The 19,014-nt window shown below is 36.7% G+C and overlaps 1 protein-coding gene across 1 annotated transcript in view; it reads left to right on the top strand.

Annotated features, from left to right (window-relative positions):
• The first annotated feature begins 4,092 nt into the window (after positions 1-4,092).
• nek7 (NIMA-related kinase 7) overlaps positions 4,093-19,014 on the top strand; it is a 78,150-nt gene continuing 63,228 nt past the window's right edge. Inside the window, exon 1 of the mRNA XM_032572255.1 lies at positions 4,093-4,389. The gene's annotated coding sequence lies outside the window, so the exon portion shown is untranslated. The remainder of the gene's footprint in view (positions 4,390-19,014) is intronic.

The raw sequence follows: 19,014 nt of genomic DNA, 5'->3' as shown, positions 1-19,014 counted from the left end.
CATTTTTCTAAATGACAAGTTATCATTTAGACGGGATCTAAAGATTTGTTTGGGCACATGGTAACCTTAAGATGCTGCTCTCTGCCTCAGCTCTCTAATAGTGAAACCTCTGTTACCATCCTCATTGCTCACTTTTACCTTTTATTGATATACTTCATTATGTTTTTTTATATATACGTGAAGCAATTACCTGTGTTGTGATGATTAATACAAATCAGTCTTACTTGGATGACATGTTCTCTTGTCTTTCTCATTTTGAAGAGTGGTTTTATAGATAAAAAAGGTTAGAAGTGTTTGCATTCTTGTGGATTTTACTAGTCTCCAATTCATAGCAAAAAGGCCGAAAGTATGAATGAGAGAGGTGTAACACGTCGGAGGTAAATGGCACGTTTTACAGTAAAATGTCTGAAGTGCCTGGATAAACTCTACGATTACATCGTTGCTGTTTCCCCCGAAGGAAAAACCTGTTCTCACCTGGTTACCTCCAAGCGACACCGGAAAGTTTGAAAAGGAACGGCGTGAAGCAGATGACGATACTTTTCATGCTAAAAATTATACCCGAATCAAACAGAAACCCTTTTTGTTAAATAAGGAATATCTGCAAAAAGAACACAAAAAGTTTGCCATTGGCTCAAAGCGGCAGATCAGTGCAGTGAGCCACTTTTAGCACAATGGAAATTCAACACGATTATTAAACAGTTTTCCACCAAATAGGCGTGGAGGCACGTGTGTAGAAGCAGAGGATTTCTGGGTGCAGCTCCCCCGTGCAGGCTCATGCATTACTTTTCATCCATCCATCTAATTATTCCCTTAGAAACCTGAAATTTGAAGATACAAAAGACCGTCCCTATCTGTCACCGAGCTGCATTGATCTCGTCGAAAGAAAATGTGGGCGTAGAGGAAACTCAATATAACTCATGCCATTAAATTCCACACAGCATTATTCACATACAGAATTGACAGATTTCTGTGAGAAGTTTCTTTTAATCTTCAACTGTTGTTGGAGAAAAACGGGGGTGGGAGGGTGGGGTGTACCACACTCCAGGCATCTCTCCCTTTTCCATATTTGCAGTAAGGTTAACAAAAACGGCTACTGAAGTGGGGAAGATAAAAAAAAACACTAGCACGCATAACTTGTTGATTATTAACAACGGGGAATGAGAAGAAGAAAGACGTGTTTCCGGTGTTTAGATTGTCACTCTGAAATCAGCATCTAAGCTTTTATCAAAGCAAAAGAAGCCATTTGGAAACAGCTGCTGCACTTCCTGTCCATGCAAACAAATCTGCAAAAACACTTCTTCCAAAATGTTACTCTCAAAATCCCAAATTAGAAGCTGCACCTCATGCTCATCATGTGTATCATAACTATAAAATAAAACAGTTTTTATGATATGCCCCCTCAACATGTTTTCTCGTCATAAACCTTTTATGAAGAAGGTTAGATTATAAAACTTTTCAGTTCAATTTAAATTTAATTTCTCTTTGGATTTGCTTATAGGAGAAACAGTGAAAACATTTATCATAAGATGCCATTTTTCTTTGTTATTGTCTTTTTACTTTACACCATTCTAAAGGACATGTCTTTGGATTCAAATTAGGAAAAAAAAATATTCCTGAGATTATTTCATATCTTTAAACAGAGTAAATAAACACAGGAAGTTTCATTTTGTTTTTCTTTTGACGGGGGTTGTTGTACCTGTGTAAAGTTTTCCGCATCTTTTATTTGATTGATATTTTTGAAAATGTTTAAAAGTTTCAAGCTACTTTGAATATAAACAGAAGATAAAATTAACTCTTTTGTCTGAATCTTTGAAAGAGTTGTTCATCATACTTTTGCTTTAATATCTACAACTTAATGTTGTCTGCAAGAGAACAAGTTCAGGTTGGTACTACATTCAGTTTTTTTGGGTAAAGTTTGTACACAAAGAACCAAACATTGTTTGTCACATTTGCATTTTTACAGAATGAATCCAGTCTTTCTATAGAGCCCTTTAAGAGAGAAGAGGGTGGAAACCACACTGCCTGTCTCTGTTACACCGTATTAGATGTACCTGTCTCTCTGTTTTCAGCCAGGCTGCCCTCTTTCTGATTCTCACCAGTTTCATTTTCTCCTGGCAAATACTCTTGCTGCTCCTCATCTTCATCACTACTTAATTCCACCTCATCGTCACCATGTTCAACTCAAAGTACGATTTCCATCCTCTTCTTTCTAAAATGGGCATAAAATCAGGCCGAGTTTATCTGTCAATAGAGGAAAAGATGAGGAAAATATTATCTATTTCAAATGTTCAAATGTTCACTGTGACGGAGAATTATATCCTGCAGATTGTGGTAATAGCCTGAAGTTTTCTTCACTGCACAAAACATCAAATGTATGTTTGTTAAACTGCAGAAATCAAATCAAAGTAAATATGAACAGCACACACCTCAAATACACATTTAAGTTTGCCGCCAGACATTTTGCAAACACATCAAACATGTTGAAGAAGGTGCTATGTTCTGGTGAGATCAAAATACAACTTTTGGCTTCATGCTAAATTATGGATGTTGGAAAACTAAAACTGCACATCACCTTGACCAACACATTTCCACTGTGAGACATGGTGGTGGCAGCATGATGCTGTAGGATGCTTGGCTTTATCATGGGTAGAGAAGCTGATCATGAATGATGAGAACAGAAGGACATGCAGAACAATCCTGGAATAAAATGTCTTTGACCAGCTGGACAACAAACCTAAACATTCAGCCACAGCTACAGTAATATGGTTTAGATCAAAGCTGGTTTATGTGATAGACTGGACCAATAAAAGTTTAGATTTTAATCTAATTAATCATTTTCAGCAGAACTAAACAATTGATGTTTGTTGATTTTCTTCTCCCAATCTGACTAAACTTGATCTGATTTACAAACAATTAGATCCAATTCCAAAATACTCCATTGATCCCTAGGGAGAATAAAATGTCGTAGTATATTGTATAGTTTTCTTCAAAACGTTGTTGGCAGCTCACTTTATGCAAGCCACACTTTTCAGATTTTTGCTTGTAAATGATTCTGAATACAAATTATTCTTATGCTTTAAAATTATGCTTCTAGTTTGTGTCGGTCCATCATGTAAAATACCATAAAAGATATTGAGGTTTGTAAATGTAAAGTGAAAAATTGTGAATGGCTTAAAGAATTGTAAAGACTCTTTCAAGTCATTGCAATAAGGCATCAAAATTTTGTTTTTGTTTGTTTTATCTATTTACTTAGTTTTCTTTCTGTGGAATATTGTAAAGATGATATTATTTTATTGTAAACTTCATAATTAAATGGGCATAAAATGATCTGATTTTGATATGTTTGATTGTTTTAATAAAGTATTTCCAAACTATGTGTTTCTTTTTGGGAATTTTTATTATGGTTTACTCCACCAAGAAAAACTTTAAGATTCTCTTCTTGTATTTGGGCCAGTCTGAAAATGAAATTCAGATTTGACAGTATAAAGCAGTGGAGTCCAAACATTTCACCACATGGGCCAAAAAGATGTTAATTCGTTTAAATTTTATTTAACCAGCACAGCTTAAAACTACATGTGTAATATTATAATGAAACAAATAAAGTACCGTAGTATTTTTTTAGGGAAAGGATCAATAAATTAAAGGGGATCTAAATGGGTTAGACTTGTCTTCTTAAAAGAAACATTACAATGGCCACATTTTTGTGGGGGTAGACTGCTTTTTATTTTCCAGTTTATTTTCAGCAGCGAAAGCGAAAGCTAAAAACTAGTTTTGGATCCTATTTAATATGGAATTAAAAAAAAAATCAAAACACAAAATCAAAAGATAAATAGTTTGTGTTGAGCCAAACATTTTCCATTTTAAGATATCAGTTCGTCAGTAAAGAACGTAGCTCTAATTAAAAGAAAATAAAGTTTCCATCTGCATCAACTGTCCATGCTGGCAGACCAGATGTGTACTATTCCTGAATAGTCCATGGACAAAATAAGTCCATGGGCCACAGAAGGCACGCGGACCGCATTTTGGACACTCCCGAGTTCGAGTATCTGTGTTGAATCTCGCGGTATTTGACAGCTGCCTTGCGGGAATGCCGCGTTGTTTACATTAGCGGCGACTGACGGAGCAGCAGTGAGCTGATGAGGGGGGCCTTCTGGCTGAAAACACGTCTCCACTGACTCCGCGGCACAGCCAGCCTCTGTAGGGGGAAGAAAAAACTTTTTGTAGGACAGGCAAAGTGCCACGCAAGAACAGAGGCCCACCGAGTTCACTGGTTTGTTGCGACCTTGGACAGAAACGGGGAAAGTCACAACAAAGACGAGCGCCATAATAACCATCGGAGGAAACTTAACGTGAAGGAGGAATAGCTTAGCAACAGAGTCCCACTTCCTGGTGAGTACTGACACTGTCCACTCCTGGAGCGCAACCACCGCTGGAAACTGTTGTCACTTGTTTAGCGGGGATGTTGGGGAACTATAGCAGTTACTAATATTTAACTATCATTAGTTTGTTTGCTTTTACTCGAGTTTGACGCTTGAGAAAAAAGTTCTACGAAGTTCGCTGGTTAGCTTTGCCTGTTAGCCAACTAGCATGCTACTTCATAAACTTTTCCTGTTATTTACACAGCTGACACCCTCAGTGAAGGTTAATAACAACCTGACAAAAACACAAATTACACTGTTATAGGTGTTAAAGGTGACTTTTACAAAACTTTTGCTCTCTGCTCATCACAAGAAAGCCCTGTAGGCAGACATGTGATGGACGTATGACAGAGGCTGCTCTTTTGCCATGCCTCACTGTTACTGTCATATTATCATCAAGTAAAAAGGGGCAAAAACTACATAAAGTAGTTTTACGTTTTAAATACTGTGTGGATTTGGATATATACCCATGTATTTTACCACATTTACCTTCTTGAAAGCGTGACTGTTATTGTGATTCATTGTTCTTATAACTTCAAAGTAAAGTTTTACTTAACCATGCCTGGTTTAATAGGTTTTTTAGCAATATTTTGCACAGTTATATTTCAAACCACATTGACATCAAGCTAATGTGTATTGTTTAAAATTAAAAAGAAAATAGGAACACAGTTCCTCAATTTACATCGAAACTTGCGAGAAGTTGAGACTAATAATAATAGTACTGGTGATGATGATAATAATAGGGGCTGCACAGTGGTGTAGTTGGTACCATTGTTCTGCGTCCTGAAGTTTGCATATTCTCGCTGTGTATGTGTGTGTGTTTTCTCTGGGTACTCTGACTGTCTGAACTGTCAGACTGGTTGTTTAAATGTTGGAACGATTAGCTTGTTTTTTGTAATTACCAATATGTGATTACATATTAGGCGAGCAATAATTCAATTCAGAGTAGTAAAAGAAGAAAGTAGTAGAGTGAGGAAGAGTTGTCAGTTTGTTTTCTAGCAGTCTAAACCCATAACTACAGAGATTGCACAAGGTATCGTAGAATAAGGCATGAGAGAGGTAGGAAGAGCAATAAAGTTTGTTATTGCTCTCGAACAATGCCAACATTATCCTTCTGTTTGATTGAACTTTCTTTATTCATCATCTATGAAGTCGACAGAGAAACTGTAATTTTCCAAAACTGCAAACTGTGACGTTAAAGAGCAGCATCCTAATCTCTAGTTTGTCTAAGTTTTGCACGCTCTTTGATTGTGGTGTTACTTCATGTGCTGCTTTTCCAACGTTGCATGGCAGAACATGGAGGTTTGCATTCAAGTTCTGGACCGGGAGGCTCATACAGAAAATATACAAGCAGGTCAGACTCATGAGATGATAAATGTTTTGTTCCACAGCAGTTACGCTGACTAAGCGTTCACTTTACGTGTATCTATAAATGTTTTATTAATAGAATCAATAGATGACGTTAGAAAGTGTGAAATCTTATCCCCAGTTAACCAGCAAACCTGATATGTGAGCAAAACATGAAGTAGGACTTGAGTAGTTGAGACGTTCTGCTACTGTAGTTTTATTGTAAGAATCTTTTCCCATATCTTTAAAGCCAGGCTGCATGTATACTTTGTAATAATTTATCGGTTAAATCAACATAAGCTAACTAAAAACATCAGTTATTTTCCATCTTCAGGCTCCATCCTTATTAGGCCTAAAGTTTAGCTGAAAATTAACAGACTCCAATTAAATGTCGCTGTCGCTGCCCATCACAGTAAAAAGATTGAAGGCGTCGCACGTTTTTCTGCAGCTACAGAAGGGATGATTCAAACGGGAGTTAGTGGGAGCTGACATACCTTGTTGACCCAATTATTACTCACTCCTCTGTTGCCACATTTGATCATCGTCAGAAACAACAGGCTGGAGTCTGCCGGCGTCGGTAGGTGATTGAGATGAACGCCGGCTGCCTCTGTGAAGTCGGATCATCAAGGAATGTGTCATAAACCGGATGATCAGAAAAATGGCTGACAAATGTTTGCATCAGTCTCTGTGGTGAAAGGATTTCTGTCACCATGTCTCCCTTTGAGTTTTAGCTAATGGCAGGTGGATTACATCTGACAGGCTTTTGCAAAACAAGATGATTATCCATGCTCTGCTGTTTGGATTTTCAAGTTGGATGTATGATGATAAATTAAGTCGGATCTTTTGAATTAAAACAAAAATAAAATGAGTTACTTATTTTTGTAAATGGAAGCAAACAGATAAAAGCCCTCACCTTACTTGAAAAGTTGGCATTTCTATGCATGTGGCTGCCTTCAACATCTATTTTATTTTATTGATCTTCAGTTGTAATTATACAAATTACCCATTTTCTCTCCAAAAATAATACAAGTTTTTGATAAAGTTTCAACTCTATTGTATATTGCTAAATAAGATAAATGCATAAAGTCTCTTCTCTGGTGCAACATAAATAAATAAATAAATGTAGCTGTTTTTATCTGTGTATTTACTAATATAAAGCTATTCAATATAAAATAATGACCAAGGGGCACATTGACGTGTAACTGGAGAAAGCTGGAATTGAACAGACAATCTTTTGATTGCAAAAGATCTACTTTTCGAATTTACAAGTCAACAAAACTTAGAAAGAAAAAAACCAACTAAAACATTTGTCGGAGTTTAGTCAGTATAACATAGGAAGAATGATTTCTTTCTTTCATATCAATATAATTGGAACTGAAACTATTAACTAACTTGCATAACCGAATTACGAGTTAGATATTATTATGATATTCACAAATAAAATGAAATATATTTGCTCAGTTTGCTCAAATGTTCTCTGGAGATTAAACACTTATCAGATAGAAAGCATGTTTAATTTCAGAGATTTCTCCTGGGTGTCATTTCTTCGTGGTATTTGTTTTGCTGTTGTTCACAATTAAAACTTACAGATTATTGAAGTACTTGCTTACTTTGGACGGCCTCAACCTTTGAGAATTTGAGAAAACATCTTCCAGAGCACCGATAATTTGTCAGTGAAGAAAACTTTTGTTTTGAAACTCAAACTAAATATATCAATGTTGATGGATTAATATAGTCATCATCTTAGATTATGTAGACAAGTCATGATATCAAGTCCTTATGCAGACACTTTGTTTTAAACACATTTACTAAATTTACTCAAATTGTCAAATAATGTCTGTTATGTTTTGTTGATTGTGTATTGAAAGACTTATTTACAAATCTGAGTGTTCGAAACAGAAGATGTGAGGTTGATTTTTGATTTGGTATCAAATTCTGAAATTTCTCTACTAAAATGTAAAACTCTATGCTTTCATGCATAGATATTGTATTAAGTCAGAGTAATGATTTAGCATAGAGGAATTTACCAAATCACTCAGTCTTGTGAAAGTTTCCCGTTTTAACCCTGAAGCTGGCCCCTTGACGGGATTAAAGATCAGATGAGACATTTGTCATCTGACCACATTTAACAGTCATCTTGCCTTTGGGTTTTCACGGAGCACAACAGCAAAAAAATGTTGCTCTCTTTTTCTTTTTGCAAAGCGTATTTGAAGGAAGTTGCTTCCTGAGGCCTTTTTTAGCTACATTAAACACTGTCGTTTGCATGATGTGAAAGACCTCGGTAAAGCTTTTTTATACCAGGAAAAAATGTAGTTGAGATCACTACTCGGATTGATCCAAGATGCAGGGTTTATGGTTGTTTGGTACATTAGAAGCAAGTGAATAATTGAAGCTATATGAGAAAAGATGTGGATAAAATAAAACGGACACTAATAAATAGGAAAAAAATAGTCTTTCCATCACCAACTCTATTTGGTTAGAGTTTACAGGAAGGTCTTTGGCAAAGAATGTGGGTTGTCTTAGCAGCTTCTTGCACTCCTTTCAAGCAGCCAGCCTGTCAATATTTTTCATATCCATCTCCCTTTATTATATGCAGGGTCACTGATGGTTCAAGCATCCAAATATCCTAGGACGATGCCTCGCAGCTCCTTGTGTCACGTGAATGGTGCTAACTTAAGTCTGGCAATGCTGCTTCTTCTCATCAGGCCCTCAGGAAAACAAACTACAAAGACATGCAAACACAAAAATTACTGACCTCAGACCTGTTTCAAAGTCGAACGAAACGCTTTCAGTGCCCCTTGTTCCGCTTTTGTTATGACCGCACGGTGTCAGCGCTTTATTCTACAGCAAAGGACTTGGGTTTTGTTTGTTTTGTTCACACCTTTTTGACAAGATTGGCCTTGTTTTTGGCTCATAAGTCCTACTTTATTTAAAGTATCTATTTATATTCGTAGAGTCACCTGCAAACTACAAAGTGATAGATATGTTAAGATGTAAATAGCACATTTTAGCTTACAGGAAATTACAGATAAATACATGGTTTCATTACTGACTTTTCCTGTGAAATAAAGAACAATTAGATAAAGTGGCATATTTGATGACAATTTTAATTTTTATTTACTTAAATAAAACATCGGTGTCAGCTGGTTTCATAATCTGTCAGAAATAATTTAACAATTTTACCACCTTCCTGGGGAATGTTTCATTCACATTTAAATAAAAGTGGTTCAAGATTTTTATCAAATCATACTATGTTCCATTTCCTGCTGATTTATGGAAGCAAAAGAAGCATGAAACAATTGAGCAAAGTTATAAACAGACACTCTACTTGCCATTAAGACTTCCTAAGAACTTAAAAGTTAAATAATATTTTAAGCTGAGCAAAGTTTTACTTCTTTCTCTGGTGTTTAAAGAAATGTCGGAGATTTTTCTGGATAGGTGAGTTTCTCAGACCATAACATCAGCAGAAGAAGCAGAACCTTTTACTTTGAAGGCCAGAATGTTCTAGTTTTACATTTCAGTAAACTATTCTGGACGTCTTCACCTGTGGTTTCCATTGTCCCATCTCCCAGCCTGTCTTACTCTTAGGACAACAACAGTTGTCCTAAGAGTCTATTCCTATTCATCTATTCCACTATATCCTCACCTGTAAGTTGTGCTGTAAACAAACATCTGCCATACGTAAATGCGTAAACATAAAAATAAAATACTATCTGCTAGCCCATTCCCAACGAGGCATGTCACGATAACAAATTTTGCTGGACGATAAATTGTTCCAGACGTCATCGCGATAAATGATAATATTGTTGTTTTGAGACCATTTTTAAGTAATATAATGGTAATAACGCAAGAGCACATTTTCAAAGAGCAAAAAACTTTAAATTCTAATGAACATTTCACACTGGAACTGGAAGACTTTTTAAATATCCAAAATAAATAAATAAAAGAACAACAAACAAAATGATTTATGATGTCTCTGTAAAAAAAATTGTCCTTGAAAAAATGTCTAGTTGAGACCAAAGCACCAAAAACATTTATCATCCAGTTTTTGGTGGAAAGAGAAAACAAAATAGATAAACAATAAATTATGCCAATGGAAAATTTTGAGTTTGTTTAATTTATCATGAGATTAATTGATTCATTGATTATTGTGACAGGCCTATTCCCAACATTTCCAATATGTGTCCATTGTAGGGAATGAAACTTAATTCACTGTTTGTTGTAATTTAACGGCTTTGAAGCAGATTCTTGTTTTTTTTTAAACCTGCTATCACTCTGGAGTTTCCTCTTTCTTTCCATCACTTTTCATTATACCCAATGCAAAATATCCAAATGCCTCAGGATCAGTTCACTTTCACTGAATAATTGCAAGATGCTACATGCCACTGTAAACACCACATCAGTGACGGCACACATTTGTCATGAAATGAGACAGAAGCCAAATGATTTTGCACTCGTGAGCAGAAAGAATCCGCTTTTCTGTGTCTGTGTTTCTTGCTGATTATGCTATGGGCATTTGTTCCAGGCTCACCACAAATGAGACTAAATGTCTCACACAGGATTTATTGCAGAAGAACAAAAATTTGCATGTTTTGACAGATTGTCTGTTTTAACCGCCCTGTTTTCAGTGTAAAATGCTGGGAACGTTTTTTTTTTCTTTCTGTTCTTGTACTATTTATAGTAAGTAAAACTAAAGATGTCATGAATCATAAGGACTTTTAATATACAGCTAAATTTCTAAAGTAATATTAGTTTTACTGAAAACTTAGTTTTTCTTATTTAAAAATAACATTTGTGCTTGTATTTCCACATTAACACTCACTCAGATTTTCTTCACATTCAGCACTTGATGCAACTGAATATCTTGAGGTTTCTCAATGTACTGTGGTTCAAAGTGGCAACAGGAAGAAACACAAAGTTGGATAAATCCAAGTTCCCTTTTTAGTCAAGAGTTTCCTTATTCATTAAATTCTATGACGATCAAAGCAATTTCCTAAGTCTATGAAGGAGAAAAACATTTCCGGTAGGTGTTGTTTCACTGTAGCAACAAAATAAGCAGAAAAATTAGAATTAACACATTCGAACTGAGGAGCAGGATGCTAGCTTTAGTCTTCAGCAAGATACTCCATTGTGAAAAGATTGTCAAAATATGTTGCATTCAAGTAAAAAAGTAACTGCAGTGTCCTGAAAAATTCTGTTTAGTGAGCTAAATGGCAAACAGTCACTATACTAACAGACCATGTAGTATGAACCAACATGTAATTTTGTAAGTATATGCAGGGAAACAATTTAATTCACTATAAAGTAGTATTAGATTCAGACCTTACCTATAAATAACCAATTTTAAATGGTTTGGATCAGAATAGGGTGCAAAAGATTTGTACTAATGAATCCTAGTTATTCACATTCAAACATTTTGTGGATTTATTTTATTTGCATCTGCATTAGAAAGAAAACCCTGAATTTGTTGAACAATATCAGACCGTGGACATTCAGACAAAGTTGTTTTCCCGAACAATCTTTGGGGTTTCATCCATTTCATAGCGAAACTTGGACTCTTTTGGCTACTGCTGGTGCAGTTCTGATAATGTGACCCACTCAACCAACAGGAAAGACCTGATCACAGTGTTGTCTGCTGCTGTGACATTTGGACATAGTTATTATGACATTTAAAGCAACATTAGTAGTTTGTAAAGTGGGAGAACGCTTCCTGTTGGCATTTCAATTTACAATTATTTGGAACTGGCAGGAAAACTCAATGAGATTACTGAAGAAAACTTAAACACAAATGTCAACAAGATTGATTTAAACATCGGTTATCAGCCCAGTCTTACTAAAAAAATCATCCAAAACTGATATTAATAATGATCTCTTGTGTTTCCTTATACGACATTTTTCTTGGTTCAAGTCAGACCTTTACCAATCAGACTTGACTTTAATTTGTACTTTCCATTAAACTCCGGATACAGCGATGCAGTGGCAGTCCACCCCATGATTCATCTCAGCAAAATTTCCACTCGCCCTTCTGAACTCTGTTAAATTTAAAGAAGCGTGTTTTTATGCCATTATTGGATCTTAAATTGTGACATAGAAACACTTTATCAGTTTTAACGACAGTTTTATGAATCTTAAATGGTGTTTTAGTGCTTATAAATCACTTTGAAATACATTTCACGAAATCCACTCTGTTATTTTCATTTTCGTTTCACTTGGTCTGGTTTATAACCAGGACATGCAAGATGTCCCTTTAGTCTTTCCTCTGCCTCCCTCCCTGTTTGTACCCTGACTCACAGCGGTTTCCCGTGGTCTCCCTGGTCTCTGAGTTTGGCCTAGGGCTTTGAGGTTGTGCTGAATGCTTGGGGGCATTAAAAAAAAGCAAAAAGAGTCATAACAAGGCGCTTCTGTCATCTCCTGCTGCCCGGCTTGCCCTCAAGCCTCTTTGTCTCGCTCTTTCTTCATTTTCATGCCACACATATCCGCTTTTCCCTTCTTTGCTGCTTTTTCATTTCTGGATCTTCCCTCTTGTTGCTTACCAGCCCCTGACCCCTCTCCACCACTTTCCCTCACTTCTTCTTCTTAAGTTTATCCTCGGTGTGTTGTAATGCTCAAAGTCTGTCTCCCCTGTTTCTTGGCTCCCCACTCTTGGAGGTCCTGCCTACCTGGGGCTTCCTCCCCAGCCTCCTGGCCCACTGTCAGGGAGGCAGGCAGCCCGACTCCCCCAGCGCAGCAGGAAGCTGCAGCAGCAAGGGTCAGGCCTGGATGGCGCTGCCGGCTGGCGCCGTCAGAAGTCCTGCCAAGCCAAGGATGAAGGACCTTTGCCAGTGTGGTATTGGCGCTCTAAAAAAAATTATTTTACAGATGTGGATAGCAACAGAGATGGGTGACGTTAATGAATGTCTTATAAGCAGAATCAATGTATTGATTCGTATTTCTGTCAATTATTATTTAAATTTTGCTTCAAGTATGATTGGAAAATGCCCCAAACTGTTGCTGCTCTGGATTTGTTGCTTGAGGATGTAGGCTGGTTGGTCCGCCTCTGGACTGGCTGGGAAAAAAAAGATTGATTTATGGGTTTGTGTTTTCAGGGGGGGGGAAATCCTGGCTGGGTTCCCAACTGGTCCTGGCTTGTCAGTTTAACGGTGAATATTCAACATTGCGCCACACTGCGAGGCTTGGCTGTAAACAGCAGTTGGCAAGAAGCTTAGCAGCTAAAGCTTGCACAATGCTGGGCTTTGGTTGTGAAGCCCACCTAAAAACAACGCATAAGCAGGAAGGCACGTCTTGAAGTTCAGATTTCTCCAAAGAGGCAGATGGCATGGACTGGTAGTGTCACACTATAGTAAAAAAACCAAAAAAACCACCAGGATGCCATGATGAAAGAAGCTCCCGCCTGCTTTGAGCAGCGAGTCTGTCATGGCTGGTGTCTGCTGTGTGGCTCCAGGTCAAACTGTGATACGCAACTCCTGGAATTTACGCTTTTCAAGTTTTTCATGTTCAAATCATCTGAGGGAAAAACAGAGGGGGGGTTGGGGACAGGAAGTCTCATAAATATTAATATTCTAATGTGTGAAAGTGGCAGGGAAGACCTCTCTGGTTTAGTCGCTTTCAAGCCCTGTTGGGGAGCTTTTCTCTCCTATCTGTGGATCCTACTAGCATTTCTTGCTTCTGTATTTCTCTGCAATTTTGGTAACTGACGATTTTATTTTCTGAACTCCGTTCTGATATAAATAGAGTTCTCCGTAGGATAAATTAGATCAGAAAGTTGCGGCTGAGCTGTGGGATTGTGTTTAGGATTGAAAATAGTCTGTTTGAACTAAATCTGCTGTCACCTTTTGGATTTTCAATTAGCAAGAACAGGCTGCGTAAATGCTCAAATAAGCCAAAAGAGTTCAAAAAAGTGAGGATTTTTTGTTCCAAATTTTGATTTCAGTGAAGCTGTGTTGAGTCAAAAAGGCATTTCATCAAGTTAAAACTGCAGTCAGAAGTGACTTTTTAAAGTCTTTTTAAAAGCTGCCCTTTACAGAGCAGAAACTCACTTTCTACCAACTATTTACTTTCCGTCCAGCATAGATGTATTTTTAAGAAATCTCAAATGTAGTATTTCTTGTTGGATTTTTGAAATGTGTGAAGGTGAGGTAATATGTTGGGTTATTTCCTGTTGAAGATTAACTTGTTTTGCAGTCAGTTTTGGTATATTCAGGTCACACCTTTCTATGGCTTTTAGTGGTGGACATTATTACCTCTGTTTATCTTTTATTGTGAAAAAATTCTAGTAAAAACAAAACAGGCAGTATGTTTGGAAATATTATTTTCCTATTTCCACAAATCATCAATAAATACCAGTAAATTGAAAGATATGATTAAATGCAGCTGGTGTGCCGTTGTAGTGATATAAATAACACTTTTTAAGTATGTGGTGTCCTGAAGAAGCCTATTCCAAATGAGATTAAATATTTTTTTGTGGAGATATGAATGCTGTGCCATGCAGTCACAGAAAAATAAGAAATTATTTTTTAATAATTTTTATTATCGGAATAGCACTACAAAATATTGAGATAAAATTCTAAGTCCATTTTGCCCACCCCTACCATTTTAGACAGCAGCATGAAAATTCCTCTGCAAGCGTTTCACTCATCACATGTTTCTGTTTTTGGTCCAGATCGGTCAGAGGCATGGGATTTGTAAAATTACAGCCTGAGAGGGAGCTTTCTCATCACCACATGCTTTAATTCATATTCTGATTTGGAAACTTTATTAAACGTTGAACTGAAATGAACCACAACTGTAGGTGAATTTTGAGTGCGACTGAGCTTTACTGCTTTATATTTGTGGTTGAACAGCTAAAACACAGACCCCTGTGTGAAAGCCTTAACTTTATGCTCAGCTCTCTGCTGCTGACCAGCAAAATATCTTAAACTTATTCAAGTTTAAGATATTTTGATGTTCCCCACTAAACCCCACATGACCCTGACATCTTAAAATGAGGTTGATGCGGTGAGTTTCCCAGATGTTCAGTGAATGTAGGGCAGAGTCCAGCCTCTGCTAGGGATGGTGGAACAGGTCTGACATCTCTTCTGAACTGAAAAAGGAAATCCCTGCAGGCACAGAGCAGAGAGGAGCGTATAAGGGAGGAGGGCAAGAATGGAGAGAGGTGCGACCCCTTAGGGGTAACGTTATTCTCTGATCGTCAGATACACACATACTCGCTCACACGCTGGCATGCTGTGACGGTGTGCCGGGTAATGCACTCATGCAAAGAGAGATGAGTGCCTGAGGAGTAAAAATAAACACAGAACTTTTTATTTTTTTGTGTGTGTGTATATGCTGCGTTCACGTTGATTTTTGTTTTCATTTTAATTTAGCTCCCATTTGGGATTTTTTTGTTTGAAATTCGACATAAGGTCATGTGTTTTATTAGCATCATGTAATGGTAAACTAAATAGATTTTTGGAAGTTTTTCTTTAAAGATTCTGTGAAGTTCGTTGGTTTTCCATTGGTTTTATTAATGGGAGTCGTCTTTCTGGACTGCATAACAAAATCCTGGATGCGTGTATGAAACAGCAGTGCCATGTTGGACATTTTCTCTGAGCTGGACTGCTTTAGATCTGGTTGGAAGGGTGTATGTGCAGCAGCCAGCAGAATCCTCCACAGAAGCCACAGCAGGCTGAAGCTGAGCAACAGCCAGCCCAAAGCTTGATTTTATTTTATTTTTCATTTTTTTGGTGGAGCCTTGTTCCCATGGCTCCATGGTTAACATATGCACTCAATGTAGATGTCTCGTTTTACAATAACTTCTCCATTTAATGTTTGTGTGCCTTTTTCTCCTTATTCAGTGACTGACTGTGGCCAAGGTTGTTTTGGGTTCAGGGTCTTAGATTTTGCCTTTGCTAACTGACTCTGAAGGAGATCGGGGGGTTGTGGTCCTTCTCCATAACCCTTACAGACCTTACAGTAAGATGTGTTCCATGAAAAACCCAAACCATAGACCTTACTATAGCAGCTAACTATGTAACGAGACATGCCTGGGAACTGCTGCTCTCACATTACTAATGATTTGGACATCTTGTGCTTGTCACTTCCTCTTAGATAAATTTTTGTGCTAACACAGTCTAACTGCATCAAGCAACTCAAGGAGAGGAGGAAAACTGTAGATCAAGAGAACGTAAGATATATTTAAGTTTTTTTTTTTTGGAAAATGGGCTGAAAAGGAAACAGTTGCTTTTTGTTGAAATTAATTTCATACGGGAGGAATCTTAACAAAAAGCCTTTCTTACCTCCCAGAAACAAATCAGCATGATGTGTTTAATCTGACCTGTATTTTCCAAGCGGCCTTCTTCAGAAATGAATTACAAACTTTTCCATTAATCTAAATAATAAATAGTCCTCTATAAAAGGCTAATTTATTAAATACATAAGTGATAGTCTTCATAAAACGACAGATTTGTTTGAGAATGTCACAATTTTTAGATTAAACTGGAACAAAATAAAAAGTAATGGTTCAGTTGTGAGCACTACTACAGTATATAACCTGTTTCTATTTAATCCTTTTTAATAATGTGTAATAATAAAGAAAGACTTGGTCACATGCAGATATTTTATATCTGCATGTGACCAAGGATTTTGTCTAGTTTAAATTTGATTCATGTAAATATTAGACTATATTTACTGTTAAATGAGTAGAAGTCTGCACATTGACACACAGGCTCAGCATTAATCAAACAAGAGTAAAACTTTCCTCCAACATTTGTTTTGGATAAAGTTGTAGACACTCATGGTGGCTGGGTGTTGTCTTCTTTTACTGTCACGTAACTTGAAGTACTCCCTTACTTTTCTCCACTTAGAGGTTACTCATTTCACATTAAAACAGTTTGCTTACCCTCCATGTTTGTCTTAGTCTTTAACAAAGTGGAGCCAACTTCCTGAAAAAAATGTTGCGCTATAACGATAAAGTCACCAGGTTTGCATTGCTGTATCTTTGCATATCGTTTATGTGGAAGTCTGTTGTTATCCATCAACTATCTGATGCAGATTAATAACTGACTTGTCTTTGGTTCTATTATTTACAGTAAACAAAGAGGTGGTAAGTTGCAATAAAACGGATCTTACTTGTAATTTTTAGATTTACAATTAGTAATTTTAGTGAGCTAAAGACGTGCCTCGTGATGCAGATCCTCCACATGTTGGGACACTGAATAAATCCATCAGTAAGTGGACGCCATTAGTATTCCTCGCCATGCTGTCAGTGGCCCATGTGAGCAGAGCTCCCACATAATATCTGCAGCCTATCAGCTGCTGCATATATTACAACCATTGTTACTTTTCAGCAATGCTGATGTAAGGCAAATTCAGCAACAGCCACTGCTGATGCTGCTTAGTATGCACTATTCACTATGTGGAAAGATCAAGTAGTTTTTATTTTTAACAAATTTGTGTAAATTTGACAATCCTATAAATCAGGACTCTGTTGCAGGACATGTTGAATGACTTGATGGAATTGAAGTTTTCTAAATATCGAGTTAATGAGTTTTAAAATGTGTGCTGCAGCTAAGCAGAGTGAGACAAAAACAAACTGTATTATTCTGTTTTGCCATAGGGAGCTGAAACATATTTATGTGTATAGTTAACAATATTGGTTCAATAAAAGCCAATCATAACTGCATTATTAAGGCTGGCTTAAATGTGATTTTTAAAAATTTTTTTTTTTAATCTAACTACTGTTAAAATATTTCACAAATCACAAAGTTCATTCATTCTGTGTAATACCAGAACATTACAATGCTCTGGGTATCTAGATGAATATTCAGTTGTATTTTTAAGATACACATCCCTTTGTAATTTTTTTCCTCATTTGTTCCCTTTTATTTAATAAATATTTTTTACATATTAGCCCTCTAGCCATGCAGAAAAACAGAGCCACAGCCCGCGGTACCGGATGTCACATCTAATATCCCGGTGCCAGAGGTGATGAAGCTAATTTGGTGGTCAGTCTGTGACATGGCTAACAAACAAAGCCCTGGTTGGTCCTGGAGGGCTGACATCTCTGCTCTGCTGTGCTCTGCTTATGTTCTGCATTGTGAAAAACTGAGTTGTTGCCACAGGCCACGATGGCAGCCCAAAGCCCTGGGATCTTCATCATTCTGGGGTGCTTAACTCTGGGTGTGGGTCTTTGATTCTAATATAAATTAATTTAGAGTTGCTCTACTCTAAATACTGAGAATATATGCAACTATAGCGAAAAACACTCTCACACAAAGGCTGGTATGAAATTTCCATTAGTAAAAATCTAATTGTTTTACAGAATGACAGTATTTACACAAAGATGCTAAATAAAACTGTTTTAACAGGATCTTGTTTTTATTTCTAACAGAACATATTTATTTCTATTTTTGCTAAAATAACATAACATTGATTATTACAGTCATCATGATGTATAGAACATTTATTGTTTCTGATTTTGAAACAGAGACCTGAACAAAAATATAAAAATTTAAGACATTTTTTAGTACAAGTTTTGCCTTTAGAGAAAACCTGGAAAATTGAGTTTGTAATAAAGTGTTTGGCAATGGCAATTTGGAAACTATTGTTGTTTAAACTATAAATATAACTTCACACTAGTTCTCAGCTCATGCTTGCTAAATATATAGTTGTGACAGTGCAAGAAAACTACATACACATTGACTTTTGCCACAGTTTTGTAAAAGTCAGTAAGTGAAAGAGCGTAAAACACTCCAACACCAAAAAAACCCTTTAGACCATCAGAGCCGAACCGTTTTAGATCCTCCCACGACAACATTAACTCCTGCAATTAATCTAAACAGTTTAAAGCCTTAATATTACATAATGCAGATTAATAGCATTACCTATTTAAACTGAAAAGCCTTTCTCCAGTGGAGGGTTAGTTAGTTCACAGCAGCGAGTTACATGGTCTTGTACTGCGGTCAATGAGGCAATGAGGAATTATTGTTCCACCGCAGCACATGGAATTTAAAGTTAACATTTCTAAATGAACGTTTGAAACAAAATTACTTCTTTTAAACCATCCTAAATATAAAAATATGTTTGCGTATTTGCACGTTTATAAGCATCTTCTTTGCATGTCTTTGAAAACATTTCAAGCTTAAAAAGTTGAATATACTGAACAGTGGTAGAGTGATTAATAGATCGACAGCATTACTTCAAACACAAAGAACTGATAGACTAACATCTTTGATTAATCAGTAAATGTTATAAACTATCTGTTGCCCACTAG

This window comes from Xiphophorus hellerii, chromosome 9, assembly GCF_003331165.1.
Source record: "Xiphophorus hellerii strain 12219 chromosome 9, Xiphophorus_hellerii-4.1, whole genome shotgun sequence".
Lineage (NCBI taxonomy): Eukaryota > Metazoa > Chordata > Actinopteri > Cyprinodontiformes > Poeciliidae > Xiphophorus > Xiphophorus hellerii.
This window is presented reverse-complemented; position numbering and strand designations above follow the sequence as displayed.